This window comes from Panthera pardus, unplaced genomic scaffold, assembly GCF_024362965.1.
Source record: "Panthera pardus isolate Hobbes unplaced genomic scaffold, ASM2436296v1 HiC_scaffold_20, whole genome shotgun sequence".
Classification (NCBI taxonomy): Eukaryota; Metazoa; Chordata; class Mammalia; order Carnivora; family Felidae; genus Panthera; species Panthera pardus.
Window position 1 is genome coordinate 6,366,046 of NW_026526766.1, and position 19,850 is coordinate 6,385,895.

The 19,850-nt window shown below is 37.9% G+C and overlaps 1 protein-coding gene and 1 long non-coding RNA gene across 3 annotated transcripts in view; one reads left to right on the forward strand and one right to left on the reverse strand.

The window, feature by feature from the left end:
* LOC128778546 (uncharacterized) overlaps positions 1–19,850 on the reverse strand; it is a 77,056-nt gene that overhangs the window by 20,089 nt on the left and 37,117 nt on the right. The window lies entirely within an intron of this gene.
* PLGRKT (plasminogen receptor with a C-terminal lysine) overlaps positions 1–19,850 on the forward strand; it is a 42,854-nt gene that overhangs the window by 8,811 nt on the left and 14,193 nt on the right. The window lies entirely within an intron of this gene.

A 19,850-nucleotide genomic window follows, 5' to 3' on the forward strand; every position in this document is an offset into this window, starting at 1 on the left:
ACCCTCTGAAACTCATTGCTGTCCAGTCCTTATCCCCGTTACCTTTGTCCCTCACTCATGATTATTCTTGAGGTTTATTTTTATTGTGGTAAAACGCAAATAATATAAAATTCATCATTTTATAAAATTTTTAAGTGTTTTTATTTTATTTTTGAGAGACAGAGACAGAGACAGAGAGAGAACAAGTGGGGGAAGGACAGAGAGAGAGGGAGACAGAACCCAAAGCAGGCTCCAGGCTCTGAGCTGTCAGCACAGAGCCCAACGCGGGGCTCGAACCCACGATCCATGAGGTCATAACCTGAGCCAAAGTCCGATGCTTAGCTGACTGAGCCACCCAGGCGCCCCTAAAATTCATCATTTTAAAGTGTACAATTCAGTGACATTTACAATGTTGTGCAACCATCTCTGCTACTGAATTCCATAACATTTTCATCAAAAGGAAACCCCATGCCCATTAAGCAGTCACTCTCCATCACCCCAATCCCTGGCAACCACTAGTCTGCTTTTGTATGGATTGATCTGTTCTGGACATTTCATATAAATGGAATCATGCAATATTATTTTTTTGTCTGGCTTATTTCACTTAACATAATCTTTCCAAGGTCCCTCTATGTTGTAGCATGAGTCAGAGCTTTATTCCTACTTATGGCTAAACAACATTCCACTGTGTAGATACACCACATTTTGTTTATCTGCTCATCAGTTTACAGACATTAATATTTCCACTTTTTGGCTGTTGTGATTAATGCTGCTGTGAAAATTCTTATACAGGTTTCTGTTTGAACATTTGCTTTTCAACTCTTGAGTATATACCTAGGAGTGGAATTTCTAGATCACCTACTTTTATATTTAACTTCTTGAGGAACCACAAAAATGTTTCCCTTGGTGGGTGTACCATTTTACATTCTTACCAAAAGGTATGTGGCTTACTATTTACCCACTTCCTTGCCCAAACTTGTTATCTTCCTTTTTCTTTTCGTTTCTTTTTTTTTTAATTCTACCCATTCTAATGGGTTTGAAGTTGTTTCTCATTGTGGTTCTGACTTGAAATTTCCTAATAACTAATAACATTTTTTTCACAGACTTTTTGGCCATTTATATATCTTCTTTGGAGAAATGTCTATTCTGGTCCTTTGCTCATTTTTAAATTGGGTTGTTTTTGTTTTTGACTCTGCAGGAGTTGCTTATACATGATGGACACTAGATCATCATCAAACAAGATTTGCGAATATTTTCTCCCATTCTTTGGGTTGTCTTCTTACTCTCTTGACAGTATTCTTTCATGAATACAAGTTTTTAATTTTTATGAAATCCAATTTATGTTTTCTTTTGTTGCTTGTACTTTAGGTGTCATATCTGAGAAACCATTGTCAAATCCAAAATCATAAAGATTTGCTTCTGTGTTTTCTTCTAAGAGTTTTATAGTTTTAGCTTTATATTTAGGTTTTTGACCCATTTGGGGTTAGTTTTTTATATGGTGTGAAGTAAGGGTTCAACTTTACTCTTTTGCATGTAGATATCCAGTTAGCAGGAGGCTCATTCTTTATGAACATAAAGAAGTCAGGCACTGCACAGTTAAGATTAGGAGTCACATACTAAATCTGTAACTGACTCAGATGACGAATCTGTTCATCAGGGTTCAGGCTCTCTGAAAAGAGCATCTTGGCCTATTAGTGGTCTTCAAGTACCTGAAGTTCAAGACAGTGACAACCTTCCGGTTTCTTTTTCTACTAAAGTTGAAATGGATAGAAATAAGTTAATTTAACTACATTATGAGGGATTCGGTAAATACATTGAATACATTATTTGACTTTTAAAGAGGTTGCTAAAAATCTTCAGCAAATCTCTTTAAATGTGGGGCAAAATATTAATCACTTAATGGAATCACTTAGAGGAGTTAATGAAAATAGTTATGATTTCCTATATTCTGTCCATATTGAGGAAGGGTAGGAAATGAAAGTGAAATAATGAGGTCATTGATGCCACAGGTACTTATCTCTACAGAGGGAAACAACTAAATGACAAGGGTCAAGCCACCAAGCTTATCTTGTGCTACCTAGCCTTTCCCTGCTGACATTGGGTCCAGGACCCTTCAATCAGTTCTCTAAAGGGGACACAATGGTTTTAGGTTTGTTCACAAACTTAAATGAGATCAATGAATCCAGTTATAGACTGCCAGAAGGCTTTTCTTTTTCTTTGCTTCCCTCAACTATAATTCTGTTTCATAAATCTGATCAGAGTGAATTTTAATTCATTTTTAGTTTTTCATTGCTTGAACAAGGGTGGTCACTTTACTTATTTATTAACTCAGTAAAGCATGTTCTGAACGGCCAATATATACAGAGTCTGGGACACAAAACTGTTAATTAAAAAATGGTACTATAGCTTTAATAATTTTGTTTTCTCTATAAATCTTCATAACATGTATTCTTTCTCCCTCTCACCCTACCTTACTCTTAAAAATAATTTAATGCAGGCTTGCTGTTAAAATCTTTACACTTCTCATATGTGTCTTGTTTCTACTTCATTTTCTTCCTTAAGATAATTAAGAATGTGGGGCAGCAGGAGGAGGAGAATTTTTAAGAGACAAAAAAAAAAAATATCCCCTATAAATATCTCTAATAGTTAACATTAAGGTAACAATTCAAAGTGTCATTATTCTTCAATAATCTTACTAAGTATAAAATAATAGTGAAACCACATTTTAATAAATGTTTTAGTTTAAAATAATTTTAGGGGTGCCTGGGTGGCTCAGTTGGTTAAGCATCTGATTTCAGTTTAGGCCATGATCTCATGGTTAGTGAGTTCAAGTCCTGAATCGGGCTCTGTGCTAACAGTGCAGAGCCTGCTTGGGATTCTTTCTCCCTCTCCCACTCTCTCTGTTTCTCCCCCACTTGTTGTCTCTCTCTCTCTCTCTCTCTCTCTCTCTCTGTCTCTCTGTCTCTCTGTCTCTCTCTCAAAAAAAATATGAATAAACTTTAAAAAATAAATAAATAAGGTGCACCTAGGTGGCTCAGTCAGTTAAGTGTCCGACTTTGGCTCAGGTCATGATCTCACAGTTCGTGGGTTCGAGCCCTGCATTGGGCTCTGTGCTGATAGCTCAGAGCCTGGAGCCTGCTTCAGATTCTGCCTCCCTCTCTCTGCCCATCCTCCACGCATGCTCTGTCTCTCTCTCTCTCTCTTAAAAATAAAGAAACATTGGGGCAGTTGGGCGACTGACTTCAGCTCAGGTCATGATTTCATGGTCCAGTCGATGGGTTTGAGCCCCAAGTCAGGCTCTGTGCTGACCGCTCAGAACCTGGAGCCTGCTTTGCATTCTGTGTCTCCCTCTCTCTCTGCACCTCCCCCACTCGCACTCTCTCTCTGTCTCAAAAATAAATAAATATTTCTTAAAAATTAAAAAAAAAACATTAAAAAAGAACAAGATTAAAAATATAAAAATAAATAAAAATTTAGATTTACAGAAAAATTACAAAACTAATACAGAGAGAGTTTATGGATACCCTTCATTTATTAGCTTCCTCTAATATTAACAATTTATAATATCAAAGTACAATGATCAAAACCAGGAAATTAACATAAGCACAATAAAATGAACCAAACAACTGATCTTTTTGATATTTCACCAATTTTTCTTCTAATGTCCCTTTTCTGTTCCAGGATCCAATCTAAGATCTCACACTGCATTTAACTGTTGTGTCTCCTTAGTCTCTTCCAATCTGTGACAGTTCCTCATTCCTTCCTTCGCTTTCATGATAAGTATTTTGGATAAGTCCTGGTCAATTATTTAGAAGAATTTATTTTACTTTGGGTTCTTTTAGTGTTTTCTGACAATTAGATTCAGGTTGTGCACTTTTTGCTATTATTCTTAAACCACAGAATGCTATTGTGTCTTTCTCATTGCACCATATCAGAGGATACCTGATGTCAGTATGTCTTATTACTGGTAACGTTAACCTTGATCACTTGGTTAAGGTGGTGCCTAGCAAGTCTCTCCACTGTAAACTTACTATTTTTGGTTTTCTAATTGATAAATACCTTTGGGGAGATACTTTGAGACTCAGTTAATATCTTGCTACTACTCACACTTGTGTCCATTGATCTCCGCACCCATTGGTGGGATCTTACATGCAACAATTATTACTGTAGTATCTGCCTAGTGGTGATTTTTGTATCTTCTTCATTCCATCTGTATTTGTTCACTGGAAAAGCTGTTCCTTCTTCACCCAAATTATTTATAGCAATATGGTCTCATGGACATTTTATCCTATGGGTTATAATCTAGTACCACCATTATTTACTTTATGGTTTAAATTATTGTCTTGGCTATTGGAAATTCCTTCAAGTTGGCTCCTAGGTCCTTTTGACATACCCCAACGTTTTTTGAATATTTTTTTATTTTCTGTGATCAAAAGATAGTCCATATATATTGTCCCTGTCCCAGGTCTGGAATTTAACCACTTATTCAAGGAGTCCTGGTTCCTCTTATTGGAGAATAGTACTTAGAAATCAAGACCTGGACTCTAGATGTGTTTGTTGCTATGGTCATTGTTCCTGGACCTATTCAGCAAAGACATGTACATGTACTAACCCATGCACATACACTAAACCAGAAGTTCATGCTGATATCTCTGATCAATCCATTATGACGCCTCATTCTAGTCTTTCCCTATCCTCATATGTTCTTTATCAGACAGTGAGAAACCTGGCTGTTATTTTCCATAATATATTCACTTCACTCCTAGTAGACAAGTAAAATAATTCTAAAATTGCCAATATATACCCCGGTGAGAAACAGATTCATTAACTAAAGTACATTTTTTGTTCTTTTCCCCTTTACAATAAATATCCACTCAAAATACTGTTTTCCTGTGAATTGGGTTAGTTCTTCCTGGGCTCCTTCAGAATGGTTAGGTTATTTATTTGTAATATTTATACTTTATATTCTCCCTATGTCTGGTCAGTTTTAATTAGTTGTAGGGTAGGGGGGTATATAAAACATAACTGTGTTCTACTAATCAAAGCTATACAGCAAGACACACTCCAAGAAGGGTATCTCCCTCCTCATTCCAGCTAACCTATTCCCACCCCTCTCTTTTATATAGCCCCTTCCCACATTCAACCTATAGGTGCCTAATTTCTCTAGTCTTCAATTATCCTTACTGCACTTCTTTTGCACAATAAACTGATACGTGCGTATTTTCTTTTGTCTCCTTCTTTCTTACATAAAGGGTAGTGTACCAATGATACCCTTTTATACCTTGCCTATACATTTAACAGTATATCACTCCAAAGCTGTTTAGAGGTTTTTCTCATTTTCTTTAATAGTTGCATAGTACTCCATTGTGTGGGCAATATTATTTATTCAAATGATGTATGGGCACTGTATTAGTTTCTTACTGCTGTGACAAATTTGTTGTAGCTTTAAATTTATCCAAACTGGCTTCTATCTCTTACAATGAGACCTATTATGATATAAATACAACAAAATACTACCTGTTTCTACACAGCCTTCCAGCAGGGATTACCTAGAGTGCAAAAGCATTTTTCTGCTAGGTTTCAGTCCTTCCTAAAAAGTTCTTCATTTAAGGGGTGCCTGGGTGGCTGAGTCGGTTAAGCATCTGACTTCAGCTCAGGTCATGATCTCACGGTTTGTGAGTTAGAGCCTCGTGTCTGGCTCTGTGCTGACAGCTCAGAGCCTGGAGCCTGCTTCGGATTCTGTGTCTCCCTCTCTTTCTGCTCTTCCCTCACTCATGCTCTGTCTCTCTCCCCTTCAAAAATAAATATACTTTTTAAAAAAAGTTCTTCATTTAATATTTTTAAATGCCTTCTAGATGTTAAGAGCCTTTAAATGTAAAAATAAAAATAGCCTTTCATATGTGAAAATCTTCTATTTAAATACATTTTTTGGTCTTGCTGTTAGCATTCATAAACCACCCAGAGACAGATTCATTTAGAATTACAAAGTATGATTGAAGGTATTATGTTAAAGAATACAGCCCTAGTGCATTTATTAATAATACATGACCAAGTAAAAAACCCACTTTTGGGGGGAGTTGATGTGTACATGAGGATTTTTTGGGAAAATCAGAACCATGCAAATTAGGAATAAGAAACCACATCTCCATTTGGTCCTTAGTGCCTATTCCAAGAGATGGGCTTCCAAATTATACTGCAGAAGGACAAAGGAAAATGCAGTGTGAGGTAGTGAACAGAGATTATTACACAGAGAAATGTGCACTGTTCTAAAGATGTTCTTGAATATAATGTTTTCCTCTCAACTTCTCCTACATTATGCTCTGCTTCCTGATGCATACTTCTTACTCCCTGACAATCGCTGCCTCTCCTCCTCTTATTATGCTCTCCTCCTCTTATTCCCTGTCGATCGCTGCCTACATTATGCTCTGCTCGCTGATCCATACTTTCTTTTATTTTATTTTTTATTTTTTAAAATTTACAACCAAATTAGTTAGCATATAGTGAAACAATGATTTCAGGAGTAGATTCCTTAATGCCCCTTACCCATTTAGCCCATCCCCCCTCCCACAATCCCTCTAGTAACTCTCAGTTTGTTCTCCATATTTATGAGTGTCTTCTGTTTTGTCCGCCTCCCTGTTTTTATATTATTTTTGTTTCCCTTCCCTTATGTTCATCTTTTTGTCTCTTAAAGTCCTCATATGAGTGAAGCAATATGATTTTTGTCTTTCTCTGACTGACTAATTTCACTTAGCATAATACCCTCCAGTTCCATCCACGTAGTTGCAAATGGCAAGATTTCATTCTTTTTTTTTTTAATTTTTTTTAATGTTTGTTTATTTTTGAGACAGAGAGAGACAGAGCATGAACAGGGGAGGGTCAGAGAGAGGGAGACACAGAATCTGAAACAGGCTCCAGGCTCTGAGCTGTCAGTACAGAGCCCGATGCGGGGCTCGAACTCATGGACTGCGAAATCATGACCTGAGCTGAAGTCGGCCGCTTAACCGACTGAGCCACCCAGGTGCCCTGATTTCATTCTTTTTGATTGCCGAGTAATACTCCATTGTATATATATACCACATTTTCTTTATCCACTCATCCATCGATGGACATTTGGGCTCTTTCCATACTTTAGCTATTGTTAATAGTGCTGCTATAAACATGGGGGTGCATGTGTCCCTTCGAAACAGCACACCTGTATCCTGTGGATAAATGCCTAGTAGTGCAATTGCTGGGTTGTAGGGTAGTTCTATTTTTAGTTTTTTGAGGAACCTCCATACTGTTTTCCAGAGTGGCTGCACCGGCTTGCATTCCCATCTGATCCATACTTTCTTACTCCCTGATAATCGCTGCCTATGTTATGCTCTGCTCCCTTATCCATACTTTCTTATTCCCTGATGATCGCTGCCTACGTTATGCTCTGCTCCCTGATTCATATGGTCTTACTCCCTGATGATCACTTCCCTTATTTCCTAATGAAATTGCTCCATGTTTCTGTGGAGGTACCTATAGAGACATGGTCAGAACTGTGGAGGTACCTACAGGGACACGGTTAGAACTGTTGAGGTACCTACAGAGACATGGTTGAACTGTGGATGCATCTACAGAGACACGGTCAGAACTGCTGACCAAGCTTTCAATGACTTCTGGATTAAGTAACTGACTGTGAAGCTCTCTTGCCAATTATTGGAAACAAATTCATATCATGCCTCAGAGTAATGATCACCTAGTCAAGGTAAGATTCATTTCTTCAGACACATGTTTTTATAGCTTACATAATTAATTTCACCCAAGCCTTAATAAAAGTCTGTCCTCTGCCCCTGATCTCTGCCCTCGGAACCAGCAACACATCAGAATGTGGTTTGCAAAGAGTTCAACCTTAGGCTCTATCTCAGGCAAAAAGGGAGTTGATTAAAAAAACAGGCATGTTTAAGTCAGTGTTAGAGGGAAGTGATAGTGAATTTTGTTTGCAGCATCTAATGTGTGGTTCTTTTTTGTAAATGGAAAGTTACTTTAAAAAAACTCCTTATGAAAGAGTCCTCATATTGGGAAGCTTCATTCAATTATATTATTTCCAATTATTTTCCCCTCTTCCTTCATTTCCTTACATCTGAACCATTCATTTTTTCCCCTCAATGACTATGTTGAAAACCTCATAAATATATTTTGCCTCCTCTACTTTCTCTCCACCTTCCCTTCCCAACTGATCAGCAAGTAAATGTGGATCGCAAGTTCTTACTTCCCAAGAATTTAATAAACCTCAGCCACTACATCAAAAATTCTAGATCATTAGGCCTTTCAAAATTTTTGAAAAATTGACTTAACAAAGATAAATATAATTAATGTTCACAGTTCTTAAGAAAGGGATATATGTGGGGCGCCTGGGTGGCTCAGTCGGTTAAGCGTCCAACGTCGGCTCAGGTCATGATCTCGCGGTTCGTGCGTTCGGGCCCCGCATCAGGATCCATGCTCACAGCTCAGGGCCTGGAGCCTGCTTCAGATTCTGTGTCTCCCTCTCTTTCTACCCTTCCCCTGCTTGTGCTCTCTCTCTCTACCTCTCAAGAATAACATTAAACATAATAGTAATAAACATTAAAATAATAATAAAACATTAAAAATAATAATAATAATTGCCAATTTTTACCGAGTGCTTGTTAAATGCCAGCCACTATTCTATACATTTTATGTATTCTCTTATTTTGTTTCATAATAACCTGGTAAAGAGACCCTATTATTATGACCATTTTATAGATGAGGAAGCTGAAACCTAGAGAGGTTAAGGAGCTTGTCTAAAGTTACGCAGCTGGTGTGGAGTAGAACCAAGATTCAAACCAGGGAGTCTGACTACTTTTCGCACTTTTACATAACCATATTTGTCTCTCCCTGCTTCAATTATTCATTCATAAGACATACACAAAATCCAGGGCATTAACCAATATGAGAATGTAAGTTAACCTTAAACAATTTGGCTTATGCATATCTATGTAATAATTACACAGTAGTGACATAGTAAATGGGAAGCACAAGTAGAAGTTTTAAGATAAAATTTAGGATAAGCTGTGGAAATAAGAAATACACCCTTCTGGGACTTATTGTCAATGACAAGTTACATAAGCATATCAACCCTAAGCAATTACTCAGAATTATATAGCATCTTTATTGTTAACATCTATGACAACTTGCCAAGTATCACTTAATTTATCCCAAGAGGCCCTCCCTGGAGCAGTCCTGAGGAGAGCAGATTATATAATTTATCACAATGTCTAAAATATAAATGGAGAAAGGAAAAAACAAAGACACTGAAAAATCAAGAGGTTTGTTCCAAAATGTGCAGACTGTTTCAGTCTCGTTTTGATTAAACCCTAGTACCCGGCATTGTTGTTCTAAGAGATTTGTTGCCTTTCCTTCTGGACCTCATAGTGCAGATAACAGAGCTCTAAGTGGTGTGAGGTTCATTGCTGCCCAGGCCAGGCCAACTCCTCACCTCTGTGCACCCTTGCAGCAATGGAGATTGGTGTAGGATTACCTGATTGAGGAGAATGTGCCCCTACCCCCTTGAGCCTGGTAGCGGTGGAAAGGGGAAGGTGCATTGAATTATCTGTGAGGCTTTTCCAACCAAACCTCCTTCCCACAGATTCTCTACTCAACCTAACAAGTGGCCAGCTTTAGGGTGTCTTGGCTTACTAAAAGGCTGAGGACAGCTGAGCTGGACAAAATATGAAAACAAATGAACATACCAGGGTGGCTGTGGGACTGCCCTTTTTTCCTCATGATTGAATACAATTAAAGGCCAACCTTACCTCTGCTCCAAGGCCACAGACCCTGCCTTTGATTCTGGAGGACAGTCTCAGTAATGTGTGCCACTGCTCACAGGGTGATGAGGAGAAGGCAGTGCTGAATCAACACCGAGTTTACCACTGCTTCTGACCAAAGACTAAGGAATAGCCAGTGTGACATCATCTTTTACCCAACAACACAATTCGTTACATGTGACAAACTAGTTTTGTGGAATTTTCTGACATAAAACCCAAAGTGCGCTGCCCTCATGAAAAATATTGTGATAATCTAGATAAAATTAGTATTGCAGTTGGTTATGACTTCCTTCTGTTATCTTAGCCCTTTCCCCCCAGGCAATGTTTTTGGACATCTTGGCTATTTTCTGTTTCACCCTGAATAATCAAATGTCAAAAATTGCAAATGCTTCAAAGATAAGTAATCTTATTTTGATTTAGCACAAATCAAAACCATATTGCATCATATAAAGTTGTGTTAAATCAATGATTATAGATAAACTGAATGATGCTTTAAGCACATACAAACATTTAATCTTTGAAGCCAAATTCCAAGGTCTTTTGGTGGCCGACATAAATTCAGCCAAGTATTTTTCTGTTGGTATATGCTATATATCCTTCATTTGTTTTTCTTAGAAAATTCTGCTACTTTGATATTTAGAGTAGGGAGACCTAGTAGGGCAAAAGAACAAATATCTCCTTTGCAACAATTTTCTGACAATTAGGCATTATAGTAGTCAATTGTGAGGTAGGTGTGTGATCGCTGCATTTGATGGATTGAGGTAACTGCTGTGTAGAGTCCCACATCTAAGACCAGAGAGCTAACACCAAAGGAGCCTGAGGTCAGAGTCTGGATCTCCCTGGCTCCAAAGTCACAAACCCCACCTTTATTTGGTGACTTATGGAAGGCCACCAAGAATAAACACTGTAGAAGAAAGGCGAGGATGGTGTACTGGTGTTCACGTTCTGCCCTTGGATCCTGTGGGAGAGAGCCCATGTAGGAAGGGTCTCCAGGCCCCACAGCTACCTCTCTGAGTCTCTGCCTAAGGCCCCTCTGTTTGGCCTCTCCTGTGATCTTCAGATTCTGAAAATGGTCTAGCATCAGTCCGCCTTGGCCAATTCTGTCAACATGTCCAGATCTTCCCTTAGCACTCCCATGGTTTTACAGGTTAATTTTACATGGACAAAGGTAAGCAAAATAGAGACATAACTAGTTTATGAAAATATAAACTTAACTAGATACAGAGTGTGCTGTTCCTGAGATTCTAAGCCAAAAAACATCCTAGCCTGAGGCAGATGAAGGCTGGCACCAGGGTTTCAGAATCTTCTAGACAGCCTGTGTTGGTTCTTCAATGAATATCTAAATCAGATGATACCTTCCTGGTGCATCTGGCCACATTCACCAACCATCCTGGGTATTTTACACTTCGGGCCCCTGGAAACCTCACCTTTGCTCCTCACTCCTCCTTGACATTTCTCTTCGTCACTTAGGTTTTCCTGAAGCACATTCTCATTGAGAGCTCCCAGGGTCCCTATCCTTCAGAGGAGGTGAGTTTCACGTACTGTGAAGCAAGTCCCTCCACTTCATATTTGTAAAGGCTTTAGGTCACAAAGGAGAAGGCCATCCTACCCTGGAATTCATGCCAGAATCCCTTCTCTCCGAGGGCCAGAGGCAAACTCCCGTCACTTCCTATTTTCTCTCTGGTATCACTGTGGATGACCCACTAACATTCTTTCCCTTTCTAAGAGCTTCTAGAGAGTGGGTCATCTGCAAAGCAGAGACGATGGGTACACTTAGGATTGAATCCTCAGATTTTTCCTAGATCAGTTTATCCTCTCTGGCCACCTCCCCAGGTCCTCCTTGATGATTCATTACTCAGATGTTATCAGAATAAATTAAAAAAATCTTCCCAGAGTCTTTTAATCACCCCCTGAAAGCACATGGCAGTTGGTACAGACTGAGAAAGAAAAATGTACCCCTGACAGCTAGGCCCTGGCACTACCAGTTAGGCCATGGTGTTCTCCTAGGGAACATAAGCAGCTTCAGAGAGCACCACCATCAGACAAGACCACTCTATAATCATGTCAGAAAATAGACAAAGAAATGGACATTGTCCAAACTACAGAGATGACTGGGTGACCCCCCCGCCCCATGCTGACTAATGTGAGGGCTGCTCCTTCTCTACTATTTACAACTTGCACATGCTTAGTACCTGCCACCTTCTAGATAAGAAGACTTAAAATATCCAGTCATGGAATTATTCCCACTTTCTGACAGCACTCAGTCCAGATGATCTCTGAACCTTCCCCCAAATTATTTAACACAAGTCCATGTCCTATAAATCTCTTCTAATAGTCTCTTACTGAGACACCCCACACTTCCTATGGTGTTTCTCTTTCGCTGCAACAAGTCAATGAACTCTACTTTTTTTACTTTACTTTTCTGGTGGTCTTCAGCAGGAGGAGCACTAGGATAAGATAATAAATATCTAATGCTTATTTAACATTTTCTCTATGCCAAGTACTATTCTAAGCTCTCTGAACATATTAACCCCTGTAATCCTTGTTACACATACTGAGATTGCCACTACTACTATTTCCATTTTGTAGATGGGAAACCGAGGCACCAGGAGGTTGAGTAAGTGGCAGCCCTGTTTCCCAGAAGAGGAACACTCCATCACAAGTTTGGGCAGTCTTTAAACTATGGAACAGACAAGAAAACACTTCAGTTCTCCATGTTCTTTAGGACCAGGGTGATAGAAGGCTAGACTAGTTCCCTAGGACTATATACTTGCTAATTTTAAGCCAAAACTTGGAAAGTCAGAGGGAAAGAGTAGGAGAGTGACCTCATTTCTGAAGAATTTTTATTTTCTTCACTGCAAAAATATGATCTCCTGCCAAGAATAATGAGTTTATATCGGTTTTAAGGTATATCCCCCATGATATTCTCCACATAGCCTGTGATATTTGAGTGTTTACCAATGTGACAGGCATGGTTTCAGATTATCACTAATCAACAGAATTAATATCTCAGGGCTTGGCTCACTCGATTTCTCAACAACTCTTGATACAGTTGATCACTGATCACTCCCTCCTTGAAACTACTGTCCTCAATGCTGGGAAAGCCTATCTCCTGGTTCCCTTCCTCCTTCGCTAATGAAGCCATCTCAGTCTCTTCTGCCTCCTCTGCTCCCTGTTGCACGTTCCAGGAGTGGCCCTGGCTCATATCACAGTTGTCTTCTCTGTCTGTGCTCATGTCATAGGGGATCTCATTCCATCTCCTAATTTCAAATACCACCTATATAACTGATAACTTCAGATTTATATTTCTACCCTAGACCGATCATACTGTCTACTTGACGTATCTACCTAGATGTCCATAAACACCTCAAACTAACATGTTCAAACCACACACAATTCCTTATTCTCACCCCACCGATCCCATTCTTAGCCATCAGATCTGCTCATCCTGGAGGCTTCCCCATCTCCACAAGTGCGACCACCATGCTGTTCTCAGGGTTCAAACCTGAGGTTACCTCTTACTCTTCCCTTTCTCTCACACCCCATTACCCAGTCCATCAGAAAATCACTTTCAGCTCTAAGTTCCAAAATATCCAGAATCCAACCACTTCTCACCACCTCCATTGCTACCACACTGCTCCAAACCCCATCTTTTGCCTCCATTCGTGCTATAGCCTCCTAACTGTTCCCCTACAACTTATTTCCTTCTTATACTGAAGCATGTCATAGACATAGTGAAGTACACAAACCCTATGTATCCAGGTCAATAAATTTCTACATATGTTTATAATGGTATAAGTATCACCAAGATCAATATATAGAACATCTTCAGCCCTTAGGAGGCTTCCTCCTGCCTCTCTCTCTCTCTCTCTCTCTCTCTCTCTCTCACTGCTTAAAGGCAACCATTATCCAGACCTCTATCCTCATAAATTAGTTTTGCCTATGTTAATTCTTCGTATGTATGCAATCACACAGTATGCATTCTTTTGTCTTTTTTTCCCATTCAATATTATGTCCACATTGTTTATTCATATTGTTGCTTGTAGCCATAATTCATTTTTTCCAGGCTTTGTAGCATTCAATTACACAAAACCACGATTTATTTATCCATTCTATTGTTGATGGGTATTTGGATTGGTTCCAGTTTGGGTCTATTATGAATATTGCTGCTATGAACACACATGCTCATCTCTCAGACTGGTCCTGTTAAAGCATCAAATCACACAAATTCCTGCTTATAACCTCCAGCAGCTTCCTATATTCTTCAGAGTAAAAACTAAAGTTCCAGCAAGGCATGTGAGAAACTGAATTTTGAATTTTATCTTATTCTAATTAATATCATTAATTTCAAGTTAATATATTGCTAGTGGCTACCATAATGTACAACACACCGCTACAGTAACTCTGGATGTCTGGCAGGTAAAGCAATTTTCAAAATAGTTTTTTCTGGCATATTTTTCATCTAAGTAAATGTACAACAAGCTTGTGAAGTTCACTAAGATAATTCCTGATATGATTCTGGTTGGAATTTATTCTTGGGTATTATATAGTATTTATAATATTATGAATTGTTTTTAATGGTTTCTGGCATATAAACATTTTTAATTTTTGTATGTTGAGCTTATATGATCATATATTCAGCCATCCTGCTAAATTATCTTGTTGATTTTCATAGTTTTGGGGGGGGGGGTTTAGTCATTTTTCAACTTATTTTCTCAAATCTTATAAATAATCATTATCCATTTGTTTTAATTCCTACTTTTACTGCACTATGGTTAAAAATGGTCTACGAGATTTTTGACTTGAGAATTTATTGGGATATTTTATTGTGGCATAATACAATGTTCACTAAATATTTATAAAGAATATTTTCCTATGTTTATTGGGCTATACACATATACATAAAATTAACTTGTTAATTTAGTTGCTCAAATCCTCAATATTCCTACAATTTCTTTTTTTAAAGTTTATTTATTTATTTTGAGTGAGAGCGGGAGAGTGGCTGAGACCAACTGAGCCACCCAGGTGCCCTAAATTGATTTTCTATTGGATTTGATACAGGGAGTGCTGTCTTCCTCCAGACTCAGAATTAATGATGCCAATATCTTTCATGAAAACTCATGCCTTTCCCTTCCTACCACACTGTCTTTTATGTGGCCTTTCCCCTGCCTCCCACTGTGGGCTGATACTAAGCCACTATTGCTTTTAATACTTCACATCTTAGCTTGCTTATCAGTACTATCAAATTAGGTTTTAGTTTTCAAAAATGAGGTCAGTGTGAATAAACATCCCATCACAAAAAATGTATCTCTTTCTCATTAAGCAGAAACATTCATGAGGATTATAGAAGAACATTTTATAGCACAAACCTCTAATTACATTTATGTTTATGTTTCCCAATTTGACCTCTCCCTGTCTGTGGCTATTCAGTTTGGGTTTTTACTTAGCATTATATTGCAGGAGGAATGAATATTTCTGCAGGGATTTAACAGCAGCAAATCGAAGATTTATTGGTTATGACTGGGTCAGGCTCACCTTTCTGTAAAACTCTTAGACCCATACACATCAGAAAAGGACAAAATGTAAAAATAACAATTTCTTCCATTTCAGGAATTAATGGTTATTTTCTTATAATAATGAAATGGTATTTTATTCTTAAAATCACATGTGAACATGAATATTGGAAGTATTATTTCCCAGAAACAGGAAACTAAATAATGGATTCTTTCTACAGCCTACTTCTGTCTTTATACTGAAATCAGGTTTAAATAAGAAACTTCCAATATAAGGTTTGCCAAAAATTCATAAGAACTGGAGATGACCTACCCCATGAATTCTTCCTATTAGCAATTATGTCGCTATATTAACTTTCTGATATTAATTGGATTCTGATTTTAGTTATTGTGCAAACATATTTTCTTCTAAATAAAAGAATATCCAGGTTAACAACCATACAAACTGAGCTCCCCAAATACCCTGTAAAAAATGGTGATGGGCTGATATCTGAGCAATGTTTTAAAGGAAGGCAGATCACTTCAACTCACCCTCTTGACCAAAAATTTACTATGGTGTATATGGCACGTCTATAGGGCAAGTAAGCATCTAATACTCAAGGACGGTGATATTAGTATCAGACATAAGAAAACTTGAAGAAAATACAGAAACATTTACTGAGCAAAAAAACCCAATATTCTTCCCATCTCTTGCCACTGCAAGGAAAACCTGGTGTGTTTTGGTATGAGAATAGAAAAATATGGAATATAATGCTTGAAAGTAATGATTTGTGAAAAGGAATATATATATATAATGCTAAACAGTTTTTCCTTTCTTCTTTTATAAATGTAAAGATGGAATGTTTTATTATAAAATTATTTATAATTTTTTGCATCTGACTAGAATTATTCCTTACCAAGTGGTTCAGATGTTTTTGAATAATTTACTGAGAGTGGAATACAAAAGGCCTTTTTAAGATACAGGAAGAATTACGAAGTCAGGCGACTATATAACCACATATCTTTCTTATTTTTTATAATGATTTAAAATAAACACATGCTGGGGCACCTAGGTGGCTCAGTCGGTTAAGCATCCAACTTCGGCTCAGGTTATGATCTCACAGTTTGCGAGTTCGAGCCCCGTGTCAAGCTCTGTGCTGACAGCTCAGAGCCTGGAGCCTGCTTCAGATTCTGTGTCTCCCTCTCTCTCTGCCCCTCTCCTTGCTCACACTCTGTCTCTCTCTCAAAATTAAATAAACAGTAAAAAAAAACTTAAATAAACACATGCTGTCACTTACCTATCATGACTAATGCTGAAAGGGTAGTCTGTCCCATTTCTTTTTTTTTTTTAAACACCTTTGCTGAGGTATAATTGACATAGTATAAAATCCACCCATTGTAAGGATTCAATTCAGTTATTCTTAGTACATTTATAGTGTTCTGCAACCATCACCATAATCCAGTTTTAGAACATTTCCATCATCTCCAGAATTCCCTTGTGCTCATTTACAGTAAGTCTTGGATCCCAACACCCCACCTGGAAAATCACTAATCTACCTTCTGTCTCTATAGATCTGCTTTTTCTAGACATTTCAAACAAATGGAATTATACAGTACTGTATCTGTCTGGCTTCTTTCACAAAGTATAATAATTCTGAGTTTCATCCATGTTGTAGTATATTTCCTCCTCTGAGGGAATTTTAGAATCAGCTTGTCAAAAAAAAATGTTTTATTTATTTTTTAACTTTATTTATTTATTTTGAGGGGGGGGAGAGAGAGAGAGAGAGAGAGAGAGAAAGAGAGAGAGAGAGAGGCAGAGAGAGGCAGAGAGAGGGAGAGACAGAATCCCAAGCAGGCTCCATGCTGCCAGTGAAGAGCCTGATGTGGGCTTGAACCCATGAATTGTGAGATCATGACCTGAGCCAGATTCAAGAGTCATAGACGCTTAACCGACTGAGCCACCCAGGTGCCCCTGTCAAAAAAATGTTTTAAAAACTCCTGCCAGCCAGGTGGGAAAGTCTTTGCTCAGCATAGCCTTTAATGACTCTTGTTTCTTGCTTGGATTCTCCATCTGCTGAAGTATTTTGGAATAATTATTTTAGATTTAGAACATTTCTGAACGTAATAAAACTACATGAAAGTACAAAAGTACTTTTTATTGGATAAAGACCTTCAGTTTCAGGATTCCCTGAAGACATCAACATGTAGGATTAGAAGCACTACCATTGAGAAGAAACTAAATAAAGAATATCTACATGGTTATAGTTGTATTCAGTGTGGTTAGTGTTATCTTTTTTTTTTTTTTTTTTTTTTTTTTTTTTTTTTTTTTGCTTCTCTTTTGCTTTGGCTCATATCCTGAAAATAAATACTTTGCAAATTTCCTGGCTATCATGGTAAGAGGTGTTAAACAATATTATTCTCCATTTTATTGTGACTGTAATAGCATCTCATTAGACCAAAGTCATGTATCTGACAACTTCTTGTCTGGCACATGATGAGGAAACAAGGAGAAATAACTTAAAGACGAAAGAACCAAATAATTATAACAATTGTTATTAATAATTATAACAGCTATATTTATATACAATTGTATACATATAATATATGTAATTATTATAATAATTGTAATAAGTATAACATACTCATAGGATGTCCCTATCAGGTCCTCATTAGAAATTTATGTACTTCTACTTTTTTTTTTTTTAATTTCTTTTTTAACGTTTATTTATTTTTGAGACAGAGAGAGACAGAGCATGAACGGGGGAGGGTCAGAGAGAGAGGGAGACACAGAATCTGAAACAGGCTCCAGTCTCTGAGCTGTCAGCACAGAGCCCGACGCGGGGCTCGAACACACGGACCGCAAGATCGTGACCTGAGCCGAAGTCGGCCGCTTAACCGACTAAGCCACCCAGGCGCCCCATATGTACTTCTACTTTATACACAGTTCTAACAAGCTTTGCTCTCTTACTGCCCCTAAGACAATCAAAAGCAACAGATCATTGAGAGGGAGAGAAAAAGAAAGGGAACCAGGAGACACTGGTGCTTAGAAGAGGATTTACTACTAAGAGTGAGAAATAAGCACTTGATACAGGAGGAGACAGAAAATAGATGCAGAGGCCTGGGACCACTCAGTGAACTATGACAGCACAGCTGGATTACAGCCCAGGAGAGCTAATGATGAGTCTATGTCTTTACTAAAAGAAGGTTCCTAATGTTCAAACCTAGAAAAAAGGTATGTAACTACTAGCTAACTAAATTCATAAATAAATAACCAAACTACTTTGGTTTGCTATATTCTATTATGAAGGCAGCAGCATTTATACCACATACTGCAGTAAAAGCAGTATATAGCTTTTAGACAAATGTCTGTTAAAATGGTTAGAAATCTTTTGCAAATTTCTTGCTAGAAGGAGTATATTTCAGTCCTCAGGATAATGCTTTTATTTTTTATTTATTTTTATTTTTTAATGTTTATTTTTGAGAGAGAGAGAAAGAGAGAGAGAGAGAGAGAGAGAGAACGAGCAGGAAAGGGCCAGAGAGAGAGAGGGAGACAGAATCCAAAGCAGGCTCCAGACTCTGAGCCATTAGCACAGAGCCTGACATGGGGCTTGAACCCACAAACTGCAAGATCATGACCTAAGCTGAAGTCAGAGGCTTAACCAACTGAGCCACCCAGGTACCTCAGGATAATGCTTTTAAATATGAACAGATGATTCCTAATATTGCTGAAAATGTAGCGTTTCTGCATTTCTTATTTTTTGGCCTGTCCTCATCAACTGACAAAAATTACGATGCTGGGCTAATCTTTGGGAGATTGCAGCAACCCCATTAATAACTAGATATTACAACATTTAAAGCCCATACTATAAAGAAGTTATTGATTATTGTTGGGTTAAGTTACATTTGCAGTAAACTAAACATCTGATGAATTAGGTTGTATAAAACATTTTTCTATTACTAAATGAACATGGGACTTATTATCTGAAAATAAATAGTACGGAAGATAGGTTTCACTGAGAACAATGGATCCACAGTCCAGAGAAGGAGCTTGCGCCCTGCCAACTACTCATTTGGCAAACTTGCACGTGCCTTTTAACCTTCTTGAGCTACAGTTTCTTCATCTAAGAGGTAAAAGAAAACCCAGTACAAACAGAACTACAGATACAGGCGAGTTACCTAATCATTCTTACCCCTCAGTTTCCTCTTTTGGAAAAATGGGGATGTTTGTTACCTCTGCCAAACAGACTGTTACAAGGAGTAAATGGCTCAATAACCATTAGCTTTTAGGAATCATATTGTCACTTGTGTGCAAATTTTGTCTTTTTCTCCTGAAACATATTTTTACTTCCCTAGGCTTCAAGATTTACAGAAATGTATTTCCATCTGATACTGTGTAAAGCTGCTTCTGTTCTTCCCATACAAACATCCTTTCCTCCACCAACCACAGGCATGTTTAAAAAAAAAAAAAGATGCTCTATATACATAATTTCTTTTTAGCCCCATAAAAAAGTAAACCCACGAGGTAGGTACTATTATTATCCCCATTTTACAGATGAGAAAACTAGAGCAT